Source organism: Bufo bufo, chromosome 3, assembly GCF_905171765.1.
Source record: "Bufo bufo chromosome 3, aBufBuf1.1, whole genome shotgun sequence".
Classification (NCBI taxonomy): domain Eukaryota; kingdom Metazoa; phylum Chordata; class Amphibia; order Anura; family Bufonidae; genus Bufo; species Bufo bufo.
In genome coordinates this window covers 589,364,634-589,372,901 of record NC_053391.1, presented here as the reverse complement: position 1 = coordinate 589,372,901, position 8,268 = coordinate 589,364,634, and positions in this window count along the sequence as shown.

Below are 8,268 nucleotides of genomic sequence, written 5' to 3'. Positions count from 1 at the left end.
TCTAACTAGGCAAATGACAGGACTTTACAATTCACTTACTATATCTCCAGTTGCTGGTTTCCCCTTAAGGACTTAGGACGTACCGGTACGGCATGTTTGCCGAGTCCTTAAGGACCCATGACGTACCGATACGTCATAAGTTTAAAAGGAGATTGCGGCGCTGCTGGGGTTAATTCCCACAGGATGCCGGCTGAAATCATTCAGCCGGCATCCTGTCACAACGCCGGGGGGGTCATATGAGCCCCCCGTATCGGCAATCGCAGCAATCGCAGGTTTGCTGCGTTTTGGCTGATTCTGACCGCGGGGATCAAACTTAAAAATGCTGCATATACATTTTTTTCCACCCCCCCTGCACCCCTGAATGGTTTTATGGCGGCGGGTGGTGCAGGGGGGGTGTTGCGGGCGGTGCGGGAGGCGGGCGGTGCGGCAGGCGGGATCGCGATCCCCCGCCCGCCTCCCCTTGAATAATCGTTGGTGTACAGTGGTATACCAGGGCGTCAGCACATTGCTGACACCCTGGTATAAACGGCTGACATCGGTGATGCGATGTCAGCCGTTTAACCCTTTCCATACAGCGGTCCGTACGGACCGCTGTATGGAAAAAGTTAACAGTAAGAGGGAGCTCCCTCCCTCTCTCATCGGGGGGCTGCTGTGCCTTTGCAGCCCCCCGATGGAGAGGGAGAGAGCCCCCAGACAGCCCCCAGAGAGCCCCGTCCTTACCCTTCCCCGTCTGCGAAGTTCTGACAACTACTGAGCAGACGGGGAAGGTTCCCATGGCAACAGGATGCAGTCTCAGGCATCCTTCTGTCCATGGTGCTGAACAGATCTGTGCTAAAGGAAGAGATCTGTTCAGACAAAGTGTAAGTAAAATACAGTACAAAACACTATATAGTGTACTGTACTGTATTATACAGACATCAGACCCACTGGAATATCAAGAACCAAGTGGGTCTGGGTCAAAAAAAAAAGTGAAAAAAAAAGGAAAAATCAAAAAACACATTTATCACTGATTAAAAATTAAAAAAAGAAAATTCCCTACACATGTTTCGCCGGTATCGCCGCGTCCGTAACGACCTGATCTATAAAACGGTCATGTTACTTTACCTGAACGGTGAACGCCAAAAAAATAAAAAATAAAAAACTATGTTGAAATTAAAATTTTGCCCACCTTACTTCCCAAAAAAGGTAATAAAAGTGATCAAAAAAGTTGCATGTACGCCAAAATTGTAACAATCAAACAGTCATCTCATCCCGCAAAAATCATACCCTACCCAAGATAATCGCCAAAAAACTGAAAACTATGGCTCTCAGACTATGGAGACACTAAAACATGATTTTTTTTGTTTCAAAAATGAGATCATTGTGTAAAACTTACACAAAAAAAGTATACATATTAGGTATCGCCGCGTCCGTAACTTACATAAATAAAAGAAATTGTATACATATTAGGTATCGTCGCATCTGTGACAACCTGCTCTATAAAATTACCACATGATCTAACCTTTCAGATGAATGTTGTAAATAACAAAAAAAAAAACGTGCCAAAAAAGCTATTTCTTGTTACCTTGCCGCACAAAAAGTGTAATATAGAGCAACCAAAAATCATATTTACCCTAAACTAGTACCAACAAAACTGCCACCCTATCCCATAGTTTCTAAAATGGGGTGACTTTTTTGGAGTTTCTACTCTAGGGTTGCATCAGGGGGGCTTCAAATGGGACATGGTGTCAAAAAAAACAGTCCAGCAAAATCTGCCTTCCAAAAACCATATGGCATTCCTTTCCTTCTGCGCCCTGCCGTGTGCCCGTACAGCAATTTACGACCACATATGGGGTGTTTCTGTAAACTACAGAATCCGGGCAATAAATATTGAGTTTTGTTTGGCTGCTAACTCTTGCTTTGTTACTTGAAAAAAAAATATTAAAATGGAAAATCTGCCAAAAAAGTGAAATTTTGAAATTGTATCTCTATTTTCCATTAAATCTTGTGCAACAACTAAAAAGGGTTAACAAAGTTTGTAAAATCAGTTTTGAATACCTTGAGGGGTGTAGATTCTTACATGGGGTCACTTTCATGGAGTTTCTACTCTAGGGGTGCATCAGGGGGGCTTCAAATGGGACATGGTGTAAATAAACCAGTCCAGCAAAATCTGCCTTCCAAAAACCAAACGGCGCATCTTTCACTCTGCGCCCCGCTGTGTGGCCGTACAGTAGTTTACGGCCACATATGGGGTGTTTCTGTAAACGGCAGAGTCAGGGCAATAAAGATACAGTCTTGTTTGGCTGTTAACCCTTGCTTTGTTAGTGGAAAAAATGGGTTAAAATGGAAAATTAGGCAAAAAAATGAAATTCTCAAATTTCATCCCCATTTGCCAATAACTCTTGTGCAACACCTAAAGGGTTAACAAAGTTTGTAAAATCAGTTTTAAATACCTTGAGGGGTGTAGTTTATAGAATGGGGTGGTTTCTATTATGTAAGCCTTGCAAAGTGACTTCAGAGCTGTAGTGGTCCCTAAAAATTGGGTTTTTGTAAATTTCTGAAAAATTTCAAGATTTGCTTCTAAACTTCTAAGCCTTGTAACATCTCCAAAAAATAAAATATCATTCCCAAAATAATTCAAACATGAAGTAGACATATGGGGAATGTAAAGTCATCCCAATTTTTTGGGGTATTACTATGTATTACAGAAGTAGAGAAACTGAAACTTTGAAATTTGCTAATTTTTCAAAATTTTTGGTAAATTAGGTATTTTTTTATGCAAAAAAAATTTTTTTTTTACTTCATTTTACCAGTATCATGAAGTACAATATGTGACGAAAAAACAATCTCAGAATGGCCTGGATAAGTCAAAGCGTTTTAAAGTTATCACCACTTAAAGTGACACTGGTCAGATTTGCAAAAAATGGCCAAGTCCTTAAGGTGAAATAGGGCTGAGTCCTTAAGGGGTTAAACGGTAAAGGGGCGACCCAGCTTTTTGACTGGTCTTTTACTATTCCTCGATCCATGATATCCAAGAACAGCCTGTCTTCTATGGACATTGCGACCCTGTGGAAGACTGTGCACCCTAAGTGATATTGCTTACCATCGCAGGCGTGGTCATCACAGGAGGGATCTGTGAAAGGACAAGGCACAGGAGCTCTGTGTGGCAATTCTTGTTATTAGGAAACTACTGTGACATGGCTGGAATAGGGAAGGATGTCCATTTTCAAGTGTGTTGCTGAGCATAATATTGACTGAGGTTGGCTTGTGTGCTCCTCCTAGACAATTAATTCAAAATTTGAAAGGCACACCGTCAAAAAAGGGAATATAAATTCCAAGAGGAGGTGCTCAGTGGAGGGGCTATCATGCCACTATACAAAATAATATATATATATCCACGGCACACTCATATGTTTGCTCAATTGAATGTAGTTTATTGTTTATCAACACCAACTTTGTATTTCATATCATGAAGGCGGGGCCCGGCCTAATGCAGCAGAGACGATGTATGCTCGTTGGTGGTATGGTCATACCACCAACGAGCATACATCGTCTCTGTTGCATTAGGCCGGGCCCCGCCTTCATGATATGAAATACAAAGTTGGTGTTGATAAACAATAAACTACATTCAATTGAGCAAACATATGAGTGTGCCGTGGATATATATATATTACTCCTCCTAGACAGACGTCTCCTATGATGACGCATCCTAGGTCAAGTCTCTGGGCATATGGAGCGTTTTGGGGACCATTAATCAGTCCTCTAACCTTATGAACTGGTAGTATGTCTCTTTCAAGGAGTCAGACTATAGGGGCTTCTGGGTCCAGTTCGGTATCAGGTGAGCTATACGCTTCAGGTGGGGATGGTATGCTGCTACCTCTGGTGTAGGTATCTCAGACCAGTTGTCAGGTATGTGATTACACTCCAGTATGGTTGGCAGTGACAAGCAGGTCTGACCATCTATGGACTCCACCCTGTACCCACTTAATTTTCTCCCCGCCGTCTCAACGGTACCTGCACATGTCCTTAAGGAGTACTGGGCCCTATGATGTTGAAGGTGTCAAAGAAGGTGGATTTAGCTAAAGACAGATTGCTTTGATCATCTAAGATTGCATATACCTTGATCACCTTATCCCGGTCACCGGCCGGGTAAACTCTGACAAGGCAGATTTTTGAGCAGAACTTCCCTCCTGGGAGTCCTTTACAGATCTCTGTACAGTGAGAAGTGACTACTGCGGTGTCTATGTCAGTGTCTATCTGCTTTCCGTCATGCTCCTCTGCTTGGTATGAAACCTGAGAGGGTGGACCAGTAGGGTGTTTCATTTTTCCAAAGATGTGATTTTCATATGACTTTGCTTACGCCCCGAGTCTCAGTGATGTAAAAGGTATATATGCCAAATTTCAAGAAGATTGGATAATATTTATGGGTTGCACACATTGATCCATTTTATTACTACTCTCACTCCTGTACCTAGGAGGTTGGTCTAAAAACGACTTCAATTTCAGGATCCCATGGGCTCTGCATCAAGCAAGGTGGATGGTAAAGGCAATATATGCACTTAAAATTGTCTTCACTAAACAGTTGAATATTCCTCAATGAGAATTGAAAGGAATGAAACGGGTTGCACATTTTGTCAGCCTCATATATGTTCGCTTTTTGCACGAGGCAATTGTAAATCGATGGGCTCCAAATAATGATTTGGATATGCTACAGCTTCTGAGCACTTACCCAGATGCAGACGTCAAAAAAAGTGCTCTCACAGTTGCTAAGAGAAACCTTTGGTATCTGTTAGAAACAAACATAGGATTAGCTTTTTCGGAAGAACATGACTAAAAATTTAAAAAACCAAACTTGCAAAGAAAAAGGAAATGATACGATTAGAGGGTAAAAACCTAGTTTTTGAAGGAAAAGACCTGAACCATTTCGTTACTAATAAAACAAAGACGTTCTTTGAATTGCTTGGGATCCACGATGTGACAGAATACTGAAGTGATTTTCTAAGAAGCCATGTGAACGCTCTTAAGGTGGTCAATGATACCGCAGAAAGAGGAATTGCTCTGATAAAAAAGTTTAATGAATCGGTCATGGACGAACAACAAAAACAATTCTTGTTGAGGGTAGTCCAGCATCACAGAAAAGTCGTCACCAAGCTAACAAAAGAAGGGATTGCATTGTTCAAAGTTGATTAATATAACACATGTTTTGCCTATCATATAACCTATTAATCTTAGTGTCTAGTTTTAATATTATTAAAATTTTGTGATTTCTAGTTTTCCCAATAAAAGTAATTAACATTGAAAAATTTTATTTTTTGCCTACTTTTACAAAACTGATGAAAGTGTGCAACCTATAAATATTATCCAATATTCTGGACAGTTGGCATATATATCTTTTACATCACTAAGACTCGGGGCGTAAGCAAAGTCTGCAAAAATTTTACATTGTATTTTTTTCCATTACAAAAGGAAACACCCTATGGTCCAGGGTGTAAAGCCGTGTTGTGTTCTGTGCATGTCACACTGACCTTACAGTTCCTGGCGAAGTGTGATGTAGCGCAACACCTGAAGCAGATGTTTTCTCTGAGGAATTCTTTGCGGTCCTCTAAAGACTTCTTCCTGAAGGCTCTGCATTTTAATAGAGAATGTGGTTTCTTGTGCAGAGGGCATTCTTTGGTAAGATCGTTGAGTTTGTTCTCTTCTTGAGAAGACTTAAACAACCTGTAAGAAGAACCTGCGGAGGCAATGTTAGTTTTGTGGACTGCCACTGGTGTTTTATGAGGTTTGACAACAGGGGTAGTGGGACATGACAATGTAAAGTCAAAACTGGGATCGTTTCTGATCCTTGCCTGTTGATGTCATGACCGGCGTTACGCAAAGGGAGGGAAATAGGAAGGCCCTGTCCAAGGGAGAGGGAAAGGTGGTGACCCCTGACTCACCTTGAGACTGGCACCTGACTGCCCTGACGTCCCTAGACGGGTTCCTCACCCGTACGCCGATCACGTGCCTAAACCCTGGCTTTCCCTAAGATGAGCCCTACGTAGTGAACAGGGCGGTGGGATCACTAGTCCGCACCACTGACACTAAAGGAAAACACCAAGGAGAGGACAGACAATACAGACAAAACATATAATCCCAGGTGGGCGACAACAGCAGATAACAAAAGCCCAACAGGGATCCGGAGGGTAACGCTCTCGAACAACAACCAGGGATCACAGCTACTCAGCTCCAGTGGGTCAGTATAGAAGTCCAGGCAGGAAGCTCTATATCTGGCAACCAGAGAAGTGGGATAGGGGAATATAAAGAGGTTGGGAGTGCTGGACAAGAAACAGCTGAGGAGAAGAAGCTACGGATCCCTGAGTGAGCCAAAAAGGGTTGCAAGGCAAACCCAGAAAGCTACCATTAAGACACAGCACTATCTTTATACATAAAGCGCGCAGCCACCCGCTGCGACTTCCTGACCCCGGGTATAACGGAGTCAGACGTGGCTCTTGACACCCTCGTGACAGTTGAGTAACAAAGTCTACAAACACCACAAAGGGGGAAATGGTACATTATGAACCTGCTTATAATGAAAACCATGCGCGATCCACTTCTCCTGTAGGTTATAAGGGAGTTTTTGGACAATCGGGTTGACATCTCTGGCAGTGTCCAGGAATGCTTGCCCTGGCAGATCTCCTTCTGCTTCGGCAACCTGTACATCTATTAACAAGTCGCTAAGTTCCCTGAGCTTCTGGTGACCCCTAACCACTATTCTGGGAAAATTATAAATTTTCTTAAATAAAGCATTTTCTATAGCTTCTATTGACCCATAACACTCATCAAGTCTTTCCCACACCATCTTAATGCCTTTGCCCGGATAGTTTATGTTAATGTATCTAATTCTTTTGGCATGTTCAGCAGACTAGCTTCCAAGCCAGTTTACTAAAAGATCTAACTCCTCACTATAGGAAAGATCTAAGTCTCTTATGGCGTTCTGGAAGGAGGCTCGCGATGCCCTGTAGTTCTCGGGGCGATCGGTGAACTTACCAGCTCCCGTTTAGAAGTGTGCTATTTGCATTTGGAATCTGTTGCTGTCAACTGTCAAAATGAGATCCAAAGAGCTGTCACCATCAGTGATGCAAGCCATCATTAGGCTGAAAAAACAAAACAAACCCATCACAGAGATAGCAAAAACATTAGGTGTGGCTAGGGCTGCAGTAAACAAATATTTTAGTAATCGAGTATTCTATCGATTATATTTCTCGATTCATCGAGTAATCTAATAAGAAAAACCTTCTTAAAATAATGTATTGCTTTATAAAAATGTCCCCCTTTCCCAGTGCCATCAGTTCAGCAGCCCCTCCATGCCATGTTCCCCAGTGCCCTCATGATGGCACTGCCATCAGCCCCTCCATCCAGATTGCCATGAAGTCCCCCTTCCCCAGTGCCTCCTATGCCATCCACCATGTCCCCCAGTGCCATCAGATCAGCAGCCCCTCCATGCCATGTCCCCTAGTGCCCCCATGATGGCACTGCCATCAGCTCCTGCATCCAGATTGCCATGATGTCCCCCTTCCCCAGTGCCTCCTATGCCATCCACCATGTCCCCCAGTGCCATCAGATCAGCAGCCCCTCCATGCCATGTCCCCTAGTGCCCCCATGATGGCACTGCCATCAGCCCCTGCATCCAGATTGCCATTATGTCCCCCTTCCCCAGTGCCTCCTATGCCATCCACCATGTCCCCCAGTGTCATCATATCAGCAGCCCCTCCATGCCATGTCCCCTAGTGCCCCCATGATGGCACTGCCATTAGCCCCTGCATCCAGATTGCCATGATGTCCCCCTTTCCTAGTGCCTCCATGCCATCCACCATGTCCCCCACTCCCCCAGATCAACACTCCGAGGGCCTAATCACAGGTGCCCCCATTAACCCCTCTACCCCCCCAATACTTTTATACATGGCAAATCATAGGTGCTCCCATTAACCCCTCTAACGCCAATAACGTTATACATGCCAAATCACAGGTGCCCCCGCCAATAACTTTATACATGCCAAACCACAGCTGCCCACATTTCCCCATGCAAAATCACATGTGCCCCCATTTCCCCATGCCAAATCAAAGGTGCCACCAATTTACCGCCCCCCCCCCCGCTAACTTTATACTTAAATTTCAGTGCAGAGTGCGCCGACACACGGAGTCCGCAGGAGACGCGTCTTCATCCCAGCATGCACTGGGGACCTGACGTCACACACAGCGTCATCCAGCGCGCTGACGATGTGTGAACGCAAAGTCCTGCAGCGCGGTGCT